The sequence below is a fragment of the Pezoporus flaviventris genome, unplaced genomic scaffold (assembly GCF_033815535.1).
Source record: "Pezoporus flaviventris isolate CSIRO_AGI_PZ_B2104156 unplaced genomic scaffold, CSIRO_AGI_Pfla_v1 ptg000007l, whole genome shotgun sequence".
NCBI lineage: Eukaryota > Metazoa > Chordata > Aves > Psittaciformes > Psittacidae > Pezoporus > Pezoporus flaviventris.
The window spans coordinates 68,389,937-68,412,130 of NW_026892555.1; the positions used below are offsets into that span (position 1 = coordinate 68,389,937).

The following is a 22,194-nucleotide window of genomic DNA, read 5'->3' on the forward strand; positions in this document are numbered from 1 at the left end:
AACATACTCTTGACACTAGAGCTTCATGAAAAATTGCTAATGTGGTTGGTTGTCTGTTTGACCATTCAACTCAAACACAACAACAGAACCCTACAAAACAAAACTGAAATTTCATATTGTTTAGAAATGTACCATTCCAAGCCAGGGAGTTGAAAGAAAAAAAGGAAATCAGAGTTATCTTCTTGGAATATGGGGTGTGGAGAGGGCTCTCTCTAGTCTTTTTCCTGTAGTCCAGGACCATGGGAGTTGTGCAGGATCTGGGACGAGCACCATTGCTGTGGGCAAGATAGTCTTGACTTCAGGAGTTTTGCTTAATGCCAACAAAAGATTTTTACGTTACTGATTGAAAAGAAACAAGTTGAAAAAAACTGATTGAAAAAAATGATTGAAAAAAACAGTTAAAGACTTACATTAAAGAAATATCTTTCTTCTTCTTTCCTCAGGGTCTGTTTCAGTCCTCCTCCCTTTCTTATCTCCGTTCTTATTTTTTCATTGTGAGTTATGTTCAGTTCCCTCTCGATTCCTCCAGTGAGGCAACAGGTGGTGCTGGAGGCTGGGGGTCACTGTAAAATGGTTTCTTTCAGCTGCTTTTTGCTTCTTAAGCCTTTTCACCTCCACTGCTCCATGCATCTTACTTACAAAAAACAGTACCTGGAAGGTTGCAACAGCTTGGGTAAATTTCCGTTACAAACTCCACCCCTTATTTCTACACACTGGAATACATAATGCATAGTAGAATCCTTCCCTTCCTCCTTCCCTCCCTTTCCTTTCCCTCCTTTCCTTATCCTTTCCCTTCCTTCCCTCCTTTCTCCCTTTGTCTCTGTACCCACTCCAGCCCCTTTGGTGAGGGGACGGGTGGTAGCTTCCTCCTGCCATGTCCTGCTTCTTACTCAGCTTGTTTTTTTTTCTCTCCCCTAATGGGGCTTTGCTGCTCCTGCTGCCTGGCGTGGATCCTCCATGCACCATGGCCCCTCAGGGGTGCCCTGGCCCCAGCTCAGGGTGTCAGTTCTCTGCGTGTGCCTCCCCACACACCCCAGCCAGCTCTTCAGAAACCATGTGGAAGAGGCCCTCAGTGACATGGTTTAATGGTGGTTTTGGCAGTGCTGGGCTAATGGTTGGAGTTCATGATCTTAAAGGTCTTTTCCAACCTAGCTGATTCTATGATTCCGATAGGGGGAAGTTCTGAAGCTGAGTCAGTGGCAAGTGGCTGCAGTGGGTGCGAGGCTGCGCATGGCTTCCCTCAGTCCCTGTGTACCGGCCGTTGGTGCCGAGGGTCCCCAGGGAGTGCTCTGTGCTCCCTACAACTGGGTGCTTTGCCTTGGGGCTCTGGCTATGGGCACTGCACTGCCTGCAGGAAATGCTGGCATGCTCGTTACTGGAGGGGTGGTGAGCCAAACCACAGGTGTCCTTGGCCACTGGAGTTGGGGAGCCTTTTTCTCCATGAGCCAAGTGTGTTTGCATGATCTGAGAGGACCTGAGAGGGTTGACAAGTGTGGGAGCCCTCAGTCAGCAGCAGTGCAGGGTAAGGTACAGCAAGACCCTCACAGAAATGAATGGTATAGCACAAGATAGGAAACTGCATGCAGTGACTAATTTCAGAGTTGAAAAGGGAAAAGTTAGCCAGCAGTGAAAAGAGGGGGGAACATTAATTGTTTTCTTTTTTTTTTCTTTTCAAATGAAATAAATATGTATTTAGGAACAATTATACTGTGTTCCGCAGTTTTGTAAAATGATTTTTGTTACAGCTTTAAGATGGCAAGATATTTTCCTTACTAAACCTATGCCTTGTTGGTAGCTTTTAAGTGATTCCTAAGATGAGTGCTCCTTTCAGACTACAATACAGACTGCAGGGTAGTTCTGTGCAATTTTATCTCCTGTCTTGGCTCTTGGAAGGGCAATGACAAACTGTTTTCTCGACTTGGCTGGAAACAGAATGGGATCCTTACTTACCAAGAGTGATGTGAACTTTAAGGTTGCGCTCTTATTGATCCTATTAGCTTTCTTAGCAATTCATGAATATTTATGCCAGCATACAAGCCACACAGTTCACTTGGTTCCTTTAGAGAAAGTTTTATTAAATTGGACATAGTTCAGTGATTTGCAGGCATCAAATACTGTCCTCCAAGCTCAAGAGCACTGCATTCCAACAAAGAGGAAGGCAAGCAAAAATGCTGGGAGGTCTTTGCAGATGAATAAGTAGCATCCGGACAAACTCAGGCACAAAAAGGAACCCTACAGAAGATGGAAGCAAGGACAGGTAGCCTGGGAAGAATACAGAGAAATTGTCTAAGCAGCCAGACATCAGGCTAGGAAAGCTAAAGCCCTAACAGAATTAAATCTGACCAGGGACGTTAAGGGCAACAAGAAAAGCTCCTATAGGATAAAAGGAAGACCAGGGAAAATGTGGGACCCCTCCAGAAGAGGGAGACCCAGTTACCCAGGACATGGGGAAGGCAGAGGTACTCAATGACATTTTTGCCCTGCCCCAAGTGCTCCAGTAACGCTGCTCAAGTAGCAGAAGGCAAAGGCAGGGACTGAGAGTATTAAGAAACACCTGCCATGGGGTAGAAGATCATGTTAGAGAAGATCTAAGGAACCTGAAGTTCCTCCGTGGGACCTGACGAGATGCATCTGTGGAACTAGATGATCTTTAAGTTCCCTTCCCACCCAAACCATTCTATGGTTCTACGTTTTTAACTTTCATGTATGAGTCTTCAAGTAAATATACAAGTGGCATGCTTTATCGTCTTTTCAGTTGCGTAGGTTGCGTAGAAGTGAACTTGCTGTTGTCTGAACCTTAGTCAAAGTCTGATTTGCTTAATGAAAAACTCTATGCTGTCCCAAAGGGAGTCACCAAGGGTTGAAAATGGAATGAATTTTAGGTATGCAGCAGGTTTTCACTACTGTTGGAATAGATTACTTCTTTAATCCTGGTATCTTTTTTTTTGAGAAGGATTTCAGTTGTTTGAAGTCTCCAGGCAATAACCAAAGTGGGGGCTAGATCCTTAAACACCTGAGGAGATATCACACAGTTGACTGAGGGCAAGGGTAGTGAATGTAACTCAAAACCATTCCTGTATACTCCTGATCCTTGTGCGTCTTAGAGTTCAAATCATCAGGTCTAAACTGAACGGTTCCCCCTATATGCAGCACTAGGATTAATATGCCCTTCTAAGTTTCAGTAGGCTGCTTGATTTGCATGCAGCTTTAGAAAATAATGTAACTTCTCATACATGGGAGCTGTAGACTGAAGCTTGTAAAGTGTGTCAAACAGACTTCAAGCTATGTTACAGATGTCATTTTGAGTACTGAAGATACTGCTCCACATACATGCTGCAAAAATAGCAACAGCACTTACCGGCATCTGCACTCTAATGGCCTTTCTGCTGTTAGACATGCTCTCATGTCTACCTGAACACCTCTCCCATCAATAATTTTTGCTGGGGTGTGCTTTCACAGACATCTGCGGTTTCTGTCACAGATGGTGCTGAGGCATTGCCTTATGAGTTGTAGTTTGGAGGTTTTAATTTGGTGTAGGAATTTTCTGCTTAACTGCTGAGGCTGAGCTAAAGTGATTAAAACTACACAATTAAAAGGAAGGGATAACTGGGAATGCAGATTACAGAAACTAACCTGCTACTGCCGTGGTTTCACAGCTGACTGCGTAAGTGGATATCTGACATAGCAAATGTTGCTTGGAGCTATCCACTGAGCCATGGCAGTGATTCCATGGAGGCTTGCTTCTGGGTCTTTATTATTAGAGACTTCTGATGAGAAAAATTAAACAAGAGATTTTCTGACTACTCAGAATCTGCCTTTGCAGAACGAAAGAAGTAGTGAGGTGATGACTAAAAGGGAGGGGTAAAATACTGGGGATTACTAAAGTGATCCTTTCTCAGCAAGCTCTCAAACTCTGTAAGAGGCATGAAATCCTAAAATGCAGGGAATTTTGAGTGTGTTTGTCCAGTCTGTGTTTCGCGACTTAAAAGTGATCTTCAGGGGTGGAATGGTGAAATGGTTATCCAAAATGGGAGAGAAAGAAAAAGAAATAGACACTCACCTCTTTCCGGGCACCCAAACTTGTAAACTCTCAGATGGCTGAAAAGTGTGCCAAAGTCTGTCCATTGAAATTAAATTTTTCAAAATCCTTGTGTAGCTATACAGGAGGTTTAAGAGAGTCCAGGCTAATAGAAGGGAATTCAGCACAGAGGCTGGAGGAAGTGTTAGCCTGGGAAGATGAAGGAGTGAGAGGTGATGGTGTGCACTGGTCTTCTTAAAGAAGAATAAGGAAGATGCTGCAGATCAGTTCAAAAGATAACAGAAAAGCACGAAAGCTCAAAATATTTTACTTGTTCAATGTATTTTACTTACTTTTACCTAAGTCTTATTAGAAATAAATCTTAACCTCCCCGTTTCTGAGGTCACAGTGTATCATTAGCCTTGAGAATCCAGGTCCAGGCACGGAAATATTTTCTACTTGTCCTACCACAGATGTTATGGAATGGCTTTTTTGTGGACCGTTGCAAAGTGTAGTGGTGCCACTTAAAATAATTTCCTACTATATCACAACAGATGAAAAACACAGAAGACTTTCTGACCCTAATAGAGAGTAGATTACAAGAACTGTTGTCTGCAAAACTGTTTTGATATTAAGATGAAAAATAATGGGGCTGTCAACCTGAGAAAAGACTTCTTGTCAGCCTAGTGCAGAAAAGCACATTATAGGTGGGACAACAACAACTGTTATTTTACATGGGAAACAATCCAATGATGTTCTTACTTTGTTTGTAGTGAAGTAGATAATGGTAATACTTTTGCCCCGTTTTAAGTCATTACTGCCTTTGTGCTTATTCTTAATTATGTATTTTGAGCCTGTGAATCTGTCTGGCTAATACTGAAACTGTCACTTTCATTAGTGGCAGATGGAACTTATGACACTTTCACAGTGAGCCTACTTCAATATTAATTCAAAAAGGATTTTGAACTTTTATCAGGGGAGATGTGGAGACATTTGTCTGAAGGCAGGATTTTAGTAGCTGACGGGGGGGGTGTCAGATGGTAGCTTGCTCTTGACCTTTCACTGCTGTGAGTACCTGAAAGTGTAGTATAGAAGTTCTTTCTGTCACACACACAGATACTCACAAAAAGACACATGGGCAAAATGGTGTGAGGAAAAGCAGTAGAAAGCTATTTCAAAGTCATACCGTACACAGTCCATCAGTTGCTAGAGTTATTTAAGGAAGTGTTGACATAAATGCTGCATTTGGCCTCTGATCTTTTAATGCAACCTCCTTCCTTTCCTTTTCAATGTGTGTATTTATGTGTGTTTTGCTCTTCTTCTACAGTGGCTTGGAGAGTTTTTTTTTCTCCAAGGAATGGAAGTCACTACTTCATTACAAAAAGCCTAAAGGAAGATCCATTGCCATGAGTTTTTGGACCCAGATACATGGTGGGAGAAAATCAGGTTGTAGGAGGGGAGAGAGGACTCAGAAGTAATTAGCCTTCTTGAAAAAGTGTCTTCGAGGGATTCTTAAATTAGACGTACAAAGCGATCAATTTTATGAAAAATGAGGCTTCTGTGAATACTTATGGCTAGTTGGGCTCTCTGAGCAGTGCTGGTCACACTCTTTGATCTTAGAGATGGAGCAGTCAGGAAGCCTTGCCAGCTGGAACACCAGGCGAGTGAAGTCCTTTTCCCTGTACTGGGAAATGAACTGAGGCAGCAGAGAGGAGTGCTTTGGTTTAGACAAAGAGAGCCTTGGCACTGTGCTTAAGATAGCTTTTTTTCTTTTAATTTTCCTGGCAAAACTAAATACAGCACAGCAAAATAGTATTTTCTGACAGGTTTTGGGCTAAGTTCACAACTACAGCTCCAGTCTTATGGCAGTGTAACTTAACTGATGATTTCCAACAGTGCAGTAGTGGAAAAGTTGAAGCAGCTAAGTTATGTGCTAATGGCATACGATTATATAAGCTAAGGTTCCAAAAATGTAGCTTTCAAGTAGGTGGAGATTCTGGAGTGAGGGTTGCCTGAAAGTCTTGTCCTCTTACTGTAGACTGTATAATCTATAGCAAGTAATGGGTCCACCTTCTCCAGTTTGTTTATTATGGATTTTTTCCCCCAGACATTGCTGATTTTAATGCAGTCTCAAGAGCTACTGTTTTTGTTGTGTTGTGCTCCTTAGCTTACCTACTTTGAGCAGTCTGCTTGTGTATCCGTGATTTTACAATCTAGCTGTTTTTCGATGTAGATGCTTGAATTTTAATCTCCTTAAAGGTAGAGGGTATGGAGAGCACTGGGAAGGAGGAGAGCCCTGAGGAATTACATAATGGAAAACTGTCATGGTTTAAACCCCAGCTGGCAGCCAAGTACCACACAGCTGCTTGCTTGCTTGCTTGCTCCCAGCCTCTCACCCCCCAGCTCTATGGGATGGGGAGGAGAATCAGAAAAAGCTAAAACCTGTGGGTTGAGATAAGAACAGTTTAATAACTGAAATAGGTAAAATAGAACAACAATAATAATAACTGTAATTAAAAGGGAGATAATAAAGAGAGAAATAAAACACAAAAACAAGTGATGCACAATACAATTGCTCACCACCCACTGCTCTCCCCATTTTATATACTGAGCATGACATGCTGTGGTATGGAATACCCCTTTGGCTACTTTGGGTCAGGTGTCCTGTCTCTTCTTCTTCCTGGCTTCCCTTGCTCCTCCTCACTGGCAGAGCATGAGACTGAAAAGTCCTTAAACGGGGTAAGTGCTACTGAGCAACAGCTGAAAACATCGGTGTGTTATCAGTGTTGCTCTCAGAAAAAAAATCCAAAACACAGGACTGCAGCAGCTGCTAGGAAGAAAATTATTAACTCTATCCCATCTGAAACTAGGAAAAAAACAATACAGATTGGCACAAGCTCAGGGTGCCTTGGTGCACTACAAACCTTCATTGTGTGATGCTGCATAGAGCTGGAAGGATGTGATGTGGGTTCTGGACAGTGTTTCAAGTCTGTCCTATGTGATTCTGATTTTTTTGGAAGACACCAGAATGTCAGCTGATGTTCTCTATTTTGGAAGCATTGTTGTGAATATAGATGTCTGACATTTTTTCTTTCAGGTTTCTATTCTCTCCAATTTTCTGTCATCTTCCTACTGGTTATGCAGTTTGGGTAGGGTGACTGAAACAATCCAGAGATTTCAGTCTGAGGAAAACCCTTTAAAATGGCTAGCAATTCTGTGGAGCTTTAAGACCCATTTGCTTCTACCAGGAGGATTTAGCATCTCCTGTCAAATGGACTAGAAATCCTGTGATGCCATCCTTGATGACAGCAAGCTGGTTGATGTCCTTATTGCTTTAGGTATTCCTCAGAGCTTTCTCTTTGTGAGGAAACAGCCTGCTGGAAAACAATTAAGCAAAGTAGCTCATCCTAACATGCTATTTGTGGACAGGATCATAATCTAGTGGATATTTCAGTTTTGCTCTTGGGAAAAATTTTGGGGAGGTGTAAACCATTCTTTCCTAAGGAAGCTTATGCTTTCACCTGACTATTACCAGGGATAATTAAGCTAATGATGGATTGCATCTTAATGGAAGCTGTATATCTGTCATGAAGCACTCCCCTCAGATATCTCATATCTTTTGTAATCTCTTTATTTTTATCTCTTTTTAAAAACAATTTATTATACCACCTTATTATGGAGTCTAGTTATTATTGCATAATTTGAGATATCAATAGGGTTACACAATTAATGTTTAGTTTTCCATTCATTATATTATTAGTATAAACCCTGGAAAACATAGATTTTCTTTTAAGGCCAGCAGGTTGTTCTCCATGCCCACAGCCTAAGTTTTATAATGTTATAAAGTTTTTAACTACTTCAGATTCCACAGATGATGGTTACAACAGGGCTTGTTAGGTAGCTGGTGAAAAATCACCCTTCTTGTCACAACTCCCATTTCTTCCCTTCCTTCACTGCAACCTTTACAGTTTGTGCGTCTTTGTATCTGTCATCTGTGTCAAGGAAACAGGTTTTGAGTAAATACAAGCTGATGTATCAGTATTTTTAGAGAGCAATTATTAGCTAATACATGGAGCACTAGACTGAAATTCAGGAAATGCAAAGTCATTGACAATGAAGCTTTACAATGGAAGTGGTAAAATTGATTATGCATTACATATTTATTGTGTTTGATTTTAGACAAGGTCAGGCTGGTGCATTAATTTCCACATCATTGCCAACGTCAGAAATTTCCACTGGCAAGGTTACATAGTTATCCCATGTCTCCCACATATACAGCCCTGATTATGCAAATGAAAGCCTCATCTATGTGTTATTTGTGGCTTTATCCATGATGTTTATTTATTCTATGTACTATGCTTTTATGGTTTGAAGAACTAGCAGCCTATAGCCCTGGGCAAAGAACGACAGAGATCAAAGAGGAGGCACACTCTCTTCCTGAACTGTGACTTCTGATTCCTTAAGTGGCTGCTGTAGGTACTTAACAAGTTTAAATTACTGCTGAAAGGCTGACTTGAATGCAGTTGGGGTGTCATTAAAATGTACTAATGGCTTATGATTTTCATTGTGTGGCAACAAGGTGTATTGCTGGAAGGCCTGTGACCTGTGTCCTCTGCAGTCCAAAGACTATTACATAGACTATTTTATAGACTATATAGACCATTTTATTTTATTTTATTTTATTTTTTAAGCTAGAGTTTAGGGTAAGGTCTGAAAAATAGACCTAAGTTGTCTCTGTCTGTAAAAGGTGTCTAATGCAGAGCAGCTGTTGACTGTTTATACATGACAGGGCCTGGCAGGGTGGAATATCCTGTTTTGAAATTGGGCCCTGTTACACCTGTAACTATGACTGTGAGTCTGCACAGATGCACTTAATTGTCTTCAGTGGGACTGGGATTTATGGTTTGCCTCAGCAGGTGAAATTGAGGCAGTGTGGTGATGTGTCAGAATTTATATGTTCAAACAAATAAAACATGCTTTCTTTATGTGTAGCTATGCTTTTCAATGCATGCAGGAGTAGAAAGTACATCAAGAAGTCAAATCAGCAAGGATGACTCGGAATGTTCTTGGAGAGTAGGTATGCAGTGAGCGGATGCTATTTTTACGCAGTATAATTGTTTTGCATAGGAATGCAAGGTTAGCTTTGCTGAAGGCGAAGGTGTGGCTCAGTGTTCACATTGCTTCAGCATTTGTACCTACCTTGTGTTTGCAGCTGCAAGTATGGGAATGTGCAGCCTCCTGGTGCTTCAAGAGGGTGGGAGGTCTCATCTATTTAGCACTAAGCACTCTGGGTCCTGGGGTTTGCATGTATGGAGTTGCTTTACTTAAGAACACAAGAGTACACGTAGTGTGACTTGTGATTGCAAAAAGGGCAGCCAGTGTTTGTGTGTCATTTGTTAAAGGCTCTTTTGGGTGGAGATCTAAGGTGAGTTTAGAATGAAACCTGTCTGAAAGGATTGTCTTGGAGCTTATTTTGGAGAAGGTAGGAGGTTGATGTGTTCTGTTTTCATGAGGAAGACATTAATAAATGAAAGTTAAAAATGATTATTTGCTTTCTACTGCAAACTATCTCTTGCAATTACAAAGTCTTCAAAATTTAATATCTGAAAACATAAGAAAAATAATTAATTACTTGGTGTTTTTTTATGCTTGCTAATAAGGGAATTTCACCCAAGAAATTGCCTCTTTTTTTTTTTTTTTTAACCTTTTTCGGAAGCCTTGTCAGCTGGCTTGATGGAGAATCCATTTTACTGTAGCTCTCTGTATTGCTGCTTCTTGAAAGCTGTCATTGAAGCAGGAAAGCCTGGACTGCTCTCTGCTAGAGATGGGAGAACAGTTGATGGCTATAGCGATGAGATGATGTGGCCTGCTAACAGTAATTTCTGTAGTATAAGCAGAGTGGTGCAGTTTTGAGGGGAAAAAAAGACTAGGCACAGGCAGTTCTTTGCCTTTCATTAAGAATGATATTTCACATATATTCTATTGACTCAAAGCTACTCTGAAAACACTGTAGGTGGAATAATGATTCCTTTCTCTTCCCTTCCCCCTCTTTTCATTACAGTTAAGTAATGAACCCTAGACTGAGAAACTGTAGCTGCAGGGTCATGTGGCTTACCTGGTAGATCTCTTACCAGAAATGGTAGCCACTTTGTGACTAGGCCCACTACATGAAAGAAGCAATGGTAGGTGAAGCCTTTCTCTGTCAAAGTCCCTGTGCGTTTGGAGTGGAAGGCATTCCTCTTGCACTGACTGGCTAGTTGGAAATGGAAAAGGAACATACTGGCTTGGGATGCTTAGCCCTTCAAGACACTGATGGTGAGACTGACTTTGTAACAAAATACCTGGGCCATTTGCTTGTAAGAATAAAAATAAACGCCTAATGTTTGAGAGCTTGAGACATCCCCTTGTTTAAACAGCATAGGTCAGAGTCTGTAGAGCTGATTAACCCTTTCTGTTCTGATAATAAACCATACTCTTTCCTGTATTAAAGGAGACTAGATATTGCTTACTAATTCTACAGAATGTGCAGAGGAAAACAGACTTGCTGTGGTTAAGATTCAGACTTGCTTTTATTGAGTCAAGTGCCTGTAAACTAGTGTTACGTTTGTTTTAGACTGTTGCTCATAATTTCTGTGTATTTTCACTGAATTAGTGTGTAGCTGTCTCTTCCCAGTCTGTACTAAAGCTCACTTGTTCTCTTTTGCACTGAAACAGCAGAGAAGTGCTCAGGCAAGTACAGAGAGCAATTCACTGAGTATGTTGCCAAAGTACTGGTACAGTTTACAGCTCTTGATTCATCAAGGAAGAGCTTGGTCTTCCCTGGAAACCTAACACACCCTTGGTATTCTGTTTAAAGAAGGTTTTCAGATACTGTCCAAAGAGAACAAAGCCTCCAGAAAGGCTGTGAGGAATTGTCTGAAAATTAAGGTTGGAATTCCATGTTAAATGGACATTTTGTCTTGTAGAGTGAACATGCCTGACACTAGTTAATTTGAGGTCCTGCTGCATGTACATAGTCCTGAACTGGTGAATTCAGTGTAGATGAATGATGTATGAAGGTAAGCATGCTGAATTTACAGCTTAATTTAAACACAAGTACATGCATTACTGAAGGAAAAAAAAAAGCATGTGAGTTTCTATTCTGCAAAACTGTGATAGTTATTTTATGTGAACCCTCAGAACTTGGCCAATATTTAACTTAGATGGTGATCTTGCATTCTACAATCCCTCTAATTTTGCTGTACTAGGCCTGAGTTAAGTCTGAAGTGTCTTGGTTTGTTTGGGGTTTTTTGTTTGATTTATTTTTTTAGCTCTGATACTGCACACATGTGTGATAGCTTTAAATTAAGTAGTCTGCATATGGCTAACAATTTAACTAGGAGATTATAAAAGTACTTTGCATGTTTGAGCAAATAGTGGATAACTTGTGAAACTCTATAGAATTGGTGCTCCTGTGCTCTATGCCTAAGCTGATTTGTCAAATTGCACATTTAAGAATCTGGCTAAATGCCAGATGCCGCCTAAATGTAGTGAGGGGAGACCTCTTAATGTCTATAATCTAGCTGTTTGCAGCTTCTTAAACCAAGCAAGACTGAAGCAAGAAGCTCTTTTTTGCAAGTGCATCCTTAATTTTTATCCTGAATAATTCCTGGTCATTTGTTTAATGGATACTTTGTGAAAGTCATTATTTATTAGATATCTGTAGAAAGCAGAAACATTCCGGAAAAACTGCACTGAACAGACCTTATGTGCGAAGAGGTGTGATTGAGGTTAGACTGTACAGCTGTTGGCCATTATAAAGGCAAACTGCTTAAAGTACCTCATGCACAGAAGGCTGCAGAAATGAGGGAGTGCTTTGTCACTGGACCTGTGGCAACCTGGCAGAAGTACCTTTCTGAAAGCACTGTTTGGCTGCAAAGAGTGTTTTGCAGAGTGACTTTTCAAGGGATATAAAGATAGAGGGAAGTAAACCTGACACAATCAAATGTATATTGTAACTAGCATCTTATATCAATTAATGTTGAACAAATGATGTTATGCAAGTTGTGTAGATGAGACCAAACACATTAGACTTTTACTTTTTCCTGAAATCAAGAATTATAGAGCTGTATATAATTGCTTTGTTAGTGTTTTAACTGGTACATATTTGTACCTGAAACTGTCCTCTGGTAAAGGAAAAGTTTATGTATCCAAATCTTCTCTATTAAAGGAGATCTCTGTTAAATTGACACTTTTTGTGTGTTTCTAAGCTGGAAGGAAAGAAAAATTATCAGTGATGACATATATAAATCTCAAATCATTGGCAGTTTATTCTAGTGTCATGCACAGTTGAGAGGGAGTCAACACATGATAATTTAAAACTCTTAAATAAAATTGTAGCACTAATTTGTATACTGAAGCAGCACACCTTGCTTGGAGATATATAGAACAAAGTTTAAGAACTCAGCAGTACAAAGGATAGAAAACCTGTAATGTAGAATACAATTTCTAAAATGTCTCAAGAGATACTGATGAACAAAATAGTGCACATCGGCGGCTGTTAAAAAGTGGTATTGATGACATAGCCTCAGTGGCATGCACGCTCCACAATCAAAAGCTTCTGTTGAGACTTCTGTTCTCTCACTTTTTTTTTTTTCTCCTGTTAATATTTTTCAAGGGCATGATTGTCAAGTTTCTGAAGTCGTGGCCTGCAATGAGGGGACTTTGAATCCCATCTATCCAAGTCGTTCATTTTATTTAGTAAGTGAGCAAGATTATCACTTCTTGGACTTGATGGTTGTATGAACAACTGAAGAATGTTTATCCTGTTAATATATATTTTGTGTGATGATGTTTTGAAGATACTGAGACCTTACACATATTATGCTGTGGGACAGATGACCTGTATGGTTTAGCAGTTTAGGTACTGAAGGCAAACACAGTACTGTGGAGACTACAAATGAATGAAATTTGACTGGGACTACAGCTTTGTCTCTCAGACTCAATTTAAACATGGATTTTAACAGATGGACAATCCTAGCTGTTTAATAACTTGGACTTCTTCCCAAATAGTGTTGTCAAGGAATAAATGAATAAGGTTAATTTTTTTTTTTTTTTTTGGGGGGGGGGGGAAGAGAGTGAGCTAATTGGAAAATTTGTACTGAAAAAAGGGTTGCTTACCTAACCGTTGCTCTCCAAAATCTGGAACTTTCAAAAAATAGACATGTACCACCAAATATAGAAAGTGTCATGATAAAAGCAATGTAACATTTGACATTAAATAATTCCTTTCTCTGCAGCTGTTATGCACTCAACTTCCTCCCTTTGAAGTTTATATTGAAACTTTAAATGGTTTGTATGGAAGTACTAGAGGAGCACATCATCCTGAGCAGGACTGAGACTTATTCCCCCAAAACCTAATCCTTGCCCTATCAATTCTGTATAGTTTTGTTCTTCCAACTGAAATTAGACCAGTATTTATTTTCTTTAATCATTGCTTTTCTATGTATGTAGTAAGATTTCTTGTATAGCTATTTGTTGTTATGCAGAGTTTAAGTATTACATGTTTGATTAGGCCACTAGTTAATCTCTCCAGTTGTTTGAGATGAGGTTGTCTTTCTGGCCTTACAGTTTTTGTGTTGTCCACAGTTTGCAAAGCTTTCACTGAAGTAATTCCGCATTCTTCCAAGATGTGTCATAGTCAGTGTAGTCACACATATCAGAGACAAGATGTTAATTAATTTAGCAAGTAGCTGTTATTTTGAGATGTCAGTAAAATCGTGTACCTCTTAAGAAGGATTTTTTCTTGATTTACTCCTATCTCCTTCAAGCCATCCGGCTCTCTCCCTGCTTCCACTAAATGTTAGGAGCTAATATATACTCCTGGAGAGACACATTGACCAACTTTGCAACTGTAGACTGGAAAGGAACTGTCTAATATGGTGGAATTTACAAAGTAGAAATGTACAATTTTCCCTTATTTATGATTTCTCTAGGTGAGTATCTCCAAAAAGGATGCCTCCAGCACTGGAGCAAGGGGAAACACCGCATCTAGAAGCCTCAATTCTGAGTGGCAAGAGCCACCAAGGCATTCTTGGGTCCTTGACAGGCCTTGCCTAGGAGCCTGCAGCTCAGCCCTGAGTGGGTATAAAATGTCAGTGATAGGATGAGGGGTAATGGGTTTAAACTTAAACAGGGAAAGTATCAGGATAGATATAAGGAAGAAGTTCTTTACTGTGAGGGTAGTGAGGTACTGGATCAGGTTGCCCAAAGAAGTGATAAATGCTCCATCCCTGGCAGTGCTCAAGGTTAGGTTGGATGGAGTCTTGGGTGACATGGTGTAGTGTGAGGCATCCCTGCCCATGACAGAGGGCTGGAACTAGATGATCTTAAGGTCCTTTCCAATCCTGACTATTCTATCATTCTGTGACTCATTAGATATAAAGAATATAAGACATTGAAACCTTCTAGGGTGTTTGAAGGAAGGACACAATGTGTATCCCGCAATGAGGTCACGGTAGTTACAAGCTTAGCGAGGAGCTTGAGACAGTCAAAGACCCCCAGTATTGTAAAAAGCTTACTGTAAGTAAATGTTCAATTCCTACGAAACTGTTCTGGCATGTACTATTAATAGCTAATTTTGGCAATACTCTGCATGGGCAGAGAAATTTTACTATTTGTACATATTCCTAAAATGGGGAATCAAGAAGTGTGTATTTCTGACATAAGTTTTAAGTTTGGTTTAAGGTAATGATAGCAACAAAACAATTCTGGGAGTGACTTTTCTTTGTTTGTTTCCTATCCCATAAAAGTGTTCACAGATTGATAAGACGTTGTTTCTTAAGATGCTTTTTTATTTAAAAAGGTGTTCACTTAATTGTGCCAGTAACCAGCATTATAGCTATTCCCCTTGCTGCTTAATGACATTTTAGAGTGAGGCCACCTTGAATGAAGTTGCCTGTGCCAGATTTACAGAAGCTTGCAGAACAAAAGGAGCTGATGGACTGAGTTCTAAATAAGAATGTTCAGCTGGGGAACAAAAATAGGCAAAATATGACAAGGAATAATGAATGAGCTGGAAAGCAGTTACTGATATTTAGTGCTATAGAAATGTTTGAGTTTGTTTAGTAACTTAGATAAAGGGAACAAATGCTTTAAGAAACTGAGGGGAATTCTGGGTAAGACGAGTAATATCAACACCTCCTTTTAATGCAATACAGATTACTTCAATATGCCTGTGGTTAGCTCTTGGGTTTTGTTTTCTGTTTTGTTAAGTACTGTTGCTTTTTTTTAAGTGACCAGTGTATTCCTAAGGAGTTGCAAACCTTTCAGTCCTTCTCAGGAGATTTTTTTTTTTTTTTCCCTGTAGATTTTGGCACTTCTGTACCTGTATGGATGGGGGCTGAAAGGAGATAACAGATTATAAGGGTCTGTACCCTGAGCTGGAGATGACCCTGTTATACATACCTTGGCTTTTTCCTGGGGTTAGCCCATTGGTCTAGCAATAAATTGTCTACACTGCAGTTCCATTTGGGGGAATCCTGCAGGGAGCAGTCCTCCCAGCAGGAACAGTCAGGTTTGAGGAGTGATTATGGAAACTCTTGCCATACTACCATGTTAGTCCACAAAATGTTTTGCCAAAGGCATTTTTCACAGCTGACTTTGCACTCTGAAGCTGATGGATGACTGGAGTATCAGTTCATGGGGATTTTTTTAACCCCTTTTGTTGTCCTTGATGACTTTGTGGAATCAAGTTTTTGTTAAAGTGCTATCTTCAAAAATGTGGCAAAGCTAGCCACCGCCCTTCATCACCCTTCACTTATTCTAGCTTGTTGAAAAATCACATCTTTCCTTATTGATACAGCTCAAGCGTTACAATGCAGTAATTATCAGTGTCTGTTTTCTCCCTCACTCTGCAGCTTACACTTGATAAAATTGATCTTATTTTTGTTATATCAGAGTCTTCCACATGATTCATAAGAATTCAGATTTATGGTAGAAAGTTAGGTTAGACTGCTGGTAGCCAGCCTTTGTGGCAATGTGGCAATTTCCATTAGCTGAGATTAGTCTTAACTGCTTCAGAAAAGTCTGCTGAGTACTGCATGTCTTAGCTTTGTGTTGTTCTAGCTTTGCTAGAGTAGCTCCTGATATAATTTAGGTTGAGATTCTTAAGACAACTTGTTACTTTGGAACCATTTCAGGAAACAGCTCTGTGGAGCTGCCCAGATATTCTGCAGGTTGCAAAGCACTGCTTTTCCTAGAATTAACTCTCCCCAACCTTTGATGTGAGAAGGGTGGAAAATAGCCTGGTCTGTGTCTTTAGCAGTGCCCAGCCTCTGCTTTGGGTGTTTGTGGTACAGTCAGAAGCATACAGGTTACATCCTTTGCCTTCATCCATTTGGTATCCTACAACACTCTATACTGTTCGTGTTGTGGATGACTTGAAATGTTCCTGTGGTTGGTCAGTTTGTTTCTCATGGGATGTTTCAGAGTTGAATGAGTTCTGTTACCTACAGAATGCAGTATCCTGTGAGACACATGTTGTGCAGTGTCTGAATAATAAGTCCAGCTAAAAAGCCTACATATTAACTGCTGGTACTTTTTTGAGTTCATTAATGTCCTTTTTTAGGTTTTAGCTTTTCAAAGTTAATGTCTTTGACTGCAGTGATTAGCACTAACCTTGGTGCCTGTGGCAAAGTTAAAATGACATAAAATGCTTTGGAACGCAAACTTTATCATGGTCCTCATTATGTGAAATATTATTGTATAAGTCAGCCAAGGACACCTTGATTAGTCTGTAATGTCCTTCTATTAACAGTTTGTTTCCTCCCATTCTCCCCCAAAGATAGATATTTATTAATACAAGGTATATAAATGAAGATTTATTTCTTGTAGAAAGCTATAGACATGCTCATGTATTTCTGATTGTATAGCAATTTTTGAACCGCTGGCAAAAGACTAATGACCTGAGGAAAGACATGTGGAGATTCAAAACTTTGCCAACTCCGAATGTATATCGTGGTGCTTTTTATGTTGATTCTACATGAATGAATGTATAATCATGTATTTAATGTGAAGATCAAACATTACACTGGGTAATGAGCACATTATATTTTGGAAACGTTGCATAAGGAAATGCAATCAATGACATTTTATGTTCATTTCAGCTAATGTTTTATAGACACTTTTCTGTCTTTTTTATCCCTTATGAAAATTTAATAGTATTCTTTGTGTGTGTGTGAAGTACATCTAAAACCACATTTATTAACTTTGCATGCATCCAGACTAATTCTAAAATTTGAACTATAGGTGTGAAAATTAGGGCCTGAAATACTGGATTTTCTTGATGAAATTATAATTTCTAGGCATTGAAATGCCTTTACTGTGGATAATAACAGAGTAGAAAATACTGTATACTGATTTCCCTCCCCCCTCCATTTTTTTTTCTTGAATGATTTTTCTAATAGTTTTGTTCATACTTGGTATGCGCTATTCAGAGGAAGTGGACACATGGGCAGAACTCATACTTCTATATCCAGAGTTAACCAATACTTCACAAGGATCTTGCTCTAAGTAGCAGGAACTGAAATTAGGGTAATAGGCTGAGACAGCATTATACAAAAACTGCTCTGTACATGAATTTCTCCATCTTTTTTTCCTGTGTGAGAAAAAGACACAGTGTAACTTCTGGAGTCACTTTTACTTATTTGAAGTTTCATCTTTATGTGGTCTTCCTATGCATTTTTCTTCTGGTTCACTGTAAAGGCAGATCCTATCCACTTGGTTAATTATTAACATGGAATACCTTTTCTTCTGTTACCTTTATCTATACCTGCATACCATTTTTCTGTGCTTAGGCAATTACTGTTCTGCAATACAATTGTCAGGATCATACAGACAAAGCCTCTCCTCCTGTGGATCCACCACCCCCTGCATTGATCAAGTGTTCTGTGCTGGTGCTGAGCACAACCCAGAACTTCTAGGATAGGCTGTATCCATTTCTTCCATGCAGGTGATGTGTCTAATGCGAATTTCCAATGAGAGGTGTGTGTTGTGGTGGGGTGTTGTGTGTGAAAAAATTGTTGCTCTAGTTTTCTTGCCTATTGTGGAAGTAATTGGTTTGCCACTGCTGATTCTATTTTCTAGAAAATGCACTGCCACAATCTTCATAAAGACCTGCTGGGGAGAGGAAGGAGGGTGGGGAATGAGTTTTAGAGGATATAGTTCAACAGAAGCCTGAAAAGTTATTGCCATTCAAACAGTGATTATGTCAAGCTACTAGGAAGTTTTTCTACCTTCTTGTTACAAAGCCTACTTTTTCCAGTTTTTAAAAAGCTGTGTGTTTTTAAAAGCTCTAGCATAGTTTAATTTTAATTTTTATTTTCTGTTGCTGGGTGGAAGAAATTGTATCCATTCTTTTTCAAGACTCATTCTAACCTCATAATGGCTTAGTTCTATTAGGAAAGTTCAGCTCTACTCTCTTGTGGGGTAACTTTCAACAACATTTTTTACATTTGTATGCTTTCTTCTGTTTTCAGTTCCTGAAACCCACCTACTTAAAATTTAATTGTAATTCTGAGAGAGGCCTTTCCTAGCTTTGTTATGTTAAATATTCATAGCTAATAAAGGGAAATAGTGTAAGGAACAGACAAAGCTGGGATCAGCTATTGTTACCAAACGGTACCCTGGTAATGCAATGAATAAGTCAGATGTTTAATATGAAAGTGATTGATTTCATTTCTGCACCCTTAGAATATTTGTTTGATCATGTAATTTTTCAGTAGTTAGCATAAAATGACTGGTGACAATGTGTTTGTTATGAAAAGAATTTAATTTAGAGGTAAACATTAAAATACTGAATGCTGAGGAAGGAAATTAAATTCCTTTTTCCATCTGCTTCTGTGAATTCCCACAGCTATGTTGGGAGTGCAGAAGCGTGAACATAAATTATGAATAAAATGTGTTTATTATTTTAAGTAAAAGGTAGTGGTCAGCTTTTAAGGGAGAGTACCTGGTTTTGCTTTTCAATTTAAAATCAGTTTTTGAAAGCATGGAGACTTTGGATTTAAAAGTGAAATAAACCTAGGGCCCATTTCATCCTAACCTTGTAAACCCTAATTTTTATTCAGAATGAAGTACCATGGAAGTATAATATTGAGTCTTGCACTTGCTCTTTCTCCCATTCCTTTTCCTGTTCTATAGTAATTGAGTGTGTCTTTGAGTGGTTTGAGCTGAAGCAGCAGAATGAGTTCAGATCATCTTTCTTTTCTTAGGCTTCAGTCTGATGGTGCAGTTCTTGGAATGAAGTAATACAGAAATTACAATGACAGCAGAAGTGGTACCTTGTGAAGAAAATTATGTCTGGTTTTCTACAGCTTTTGGTTTAGTCAAATGGAGCTTCCCCAATAACAGAAAAAAAACATAAAAATTGGGCAAGAAACCATCTTGACACAGATATTTTGGGATCTGGTTTTAGTGAGTCCCACCTTCCATTGACTTTCTGTCTTGCCTGGTCAAATGGAAGGAGGTTCTGCCTCAAGGATCAATCTTCTGAAGTTTGTGTTGATTTCCATTCCCTGAAACTCTCTTCAGGAGTCAAGATTCAAGGCTGCTGCTTAGGAAGCTTTTTGATTAAGCTTTCTCTGAAGACCTAGTTAAGTATTACATACAAATAAACCTGAATTGAACAAGAAGTTTGGGTTTTGTGGGTAGCTATGTGCAATCTGTCAAGCTTTCTGTGACCATGGCTAGCTGCAAAGATAAAATTCTGCTGCCAACTAGATGCCAAATTTCTGCTTATAACACCTTCTTCCTGCTCTGACACAGTTTGAGTGTTGTTTTAATGGGGTGACTGTAAACACTGCCATAGTTCTTTACCTTATCCTTAGTGTATGAAAAGGCACCATATGATCTACACCTTAATAAGAAAAAAAAAAAATCACTGTATGTTTTTGAATTTTGGAGGGTTTTAATGTTTCAACATGTGTAAGTGCAGAGCATGAATAGTCTAGACCATCTTTTATGGAAATAATCTTACAGAGTGGCGAGAGTGTGTTTCTGGACTGTCACAGTTCATAAATGTTTTGTGGCTGATGAATTCCACAATACATAACCACCTCATACTTCATATTTCCTGCTTTGGATGAAGAAACCTCCTGAGCACTCTGAGGTACAGAGGGGTAAATAATTTATTGGCTCTTCTGAGTTTTGTGGGCAAAGGAGCAAAATACTACCTGCTGTATAAAACCAAACCTAGATTTTTTCCCTGAGTCTGTGTTATTCAAGCAATGCTGTTTATCACAGAGAAAAGAAAGAAATAAACAAAGATTTACTTTCAGTGCAGTTGGGGAAAATTGAAAGGCAGATTTTCATATATAAATGTAATTATAAAAAATATCTCTCCTATAGTGCAAATTAGCTTCTAATAGCAAGTCAGACTATGTGCTGTGACTTGGAAGTATCCTTGTCCTCCATGTCTTCACAAGGATCTTATCCTAAATCAAGTCATCGGAAACTATAGTTTTATTAACATCACAGTTCTGACCAGTACCATTGCATACATTTCTTCTTATCTACACCACAACAGATTAATTTGAAATCTCTACCTGTTTATATTTAAGAATTCTGCCAGGAAAAGGGAGTGCAAGCAACAGTGACTACAAATAGCTAAAAGCTATTAAATGGCTTGTTTGCAGTGCACTATTTTCAGTCCTACATCTTCTGAAAAACTTCAAATTTCGGCTTTGTTTCTACTCAGCTTGAAAGACATTAAAAGTAGAACTTTACCAGAGTATGCGGGGAAATGGGGAGGACTGTAAATTTGGGACACTTCAGAAAAACTCAGGAAAGAAGCTTTTCTCATTAGAAATGGATGTTATCTAAAGTTCCTAAAATCTTATCTTTTTCTTAATGAAAAATAAGCCTCCTCTGAGATTTAGATGCTTTTGAAAATAAAGTTATGCTCCTAAATTGCTTGACACTTGATGGAAATCAGTTTAATTGAACACAGATTATGCATGGCTCCAGATCTTCATCATGAAGTAGCAACATGGAGACCAGCATCCCTGCTACATAAAATCGTATGGAAGAGATGCCAAAGCTACGCCAGAACAACTAAATGTGTGCATAAAGTAATTATACTTAAATACTTGCATAAAGGCAGCACGTTCTATAGAGACTTTTTACAGACTATGAACTTGGACAAGAGCAGAAATGTTGTCTTCCTAAATATGCAGACTTGTATAACTTTTTGGCAGAATTCTGTAGTAGTTAATAACAGGCATTTTCTTTCCTTACTCTCCCCTCTCTCTATCATTTAGCATACATTTTGAAGTCATGAGGCCATGAAAGTCTGTCACCAAACTTAAAAAGAATGGTACATTTTGATGATGGTTTCATACTATAGTTTGTGTTGCAAAGGACCTCTAGTCCCAACCCCACTGCCATGGGCAGGGACAATTTCTACACCAGGTTGACCACTTTCAAGGATGGGACATCCACAGCTTTCCTTGGTAGCCTGTTCCAGTGCCTCACCACTCTCACACTGAAAAATTTCTTCCTAACATCCAATCTAAATCTACCCTCTGTCAGTATAAAACCATTCCCTTCTGTTCTGTCACTACATGCCCTTGTAAGAAGTCCTTCTCCAGCTTTCTTGTAGGCCTCCTTAAGTACTGGAAAGCTGCTGTAATGTCTCCCAAGAGCCTTCTTTTCTCCAGGCTGAGCAAGCCCAACTCTCTCACTCTTTGTTCATAGGACAGGTGCTCCAGCCCTCTAATCATCTTTGCGGCCCTCTGGACTCACTCCAGCAGGTCCACATCCTTCTTGTCTTGGGGGTTCCAGAGCTTAACACAGTACTGCAGGTGGGGTCTCACGAGAGCAGAGTAGATGGGGAGAATCACCTCCTTTGACCTGCTGGTCACGCTCGTTTTGATGCAGCTGAGGACATGGTTGGCTTTCTGGGCTGCAAATTCACATTGCTGGGTCATGCTGAGCTTCTCATCAATCAAGACCCCCAAGTCCTCTGGACTGCACTTGGGACGAGGTGTCTATCTCCTCAACTTCCCTGATGCTATGCATCCTCCTCACCACCTCCTGCAGCTCAGCCACCCTGCAGGAGGTCCTTCACCTGGGCACCCCTTCTGCAGGCAGGTGTGCTGCCTGTGCTGCCCAGGAGAAAAGGTCTGGGCACTTCCTGC

At 39.6% G+C, this 22,194-nt stretch overlaps 1 long non-coding RNA gene across 1 annotated transcript in view; it reads left to right on the top strand.

Annotated features, from left to right (window-relative positions):
• Positions 1-9,285: 9,285 nt before the first annotated feature.
• Positions 9,286-22,194, top strand: part of LOC133266395 (uncharacterized) — a 45,897-nt gene continuing 32,988 nt past the window's right edge. The window contains exon 1 of the long non-coding RNA XR_009742365.1: positions 9,286-9,500. This is a non-coding gene — a long non-coding RNA (uncharacterized LOC133266395). The remainder of the gene's footprint in view (positions 9,501-22,194) is intronic.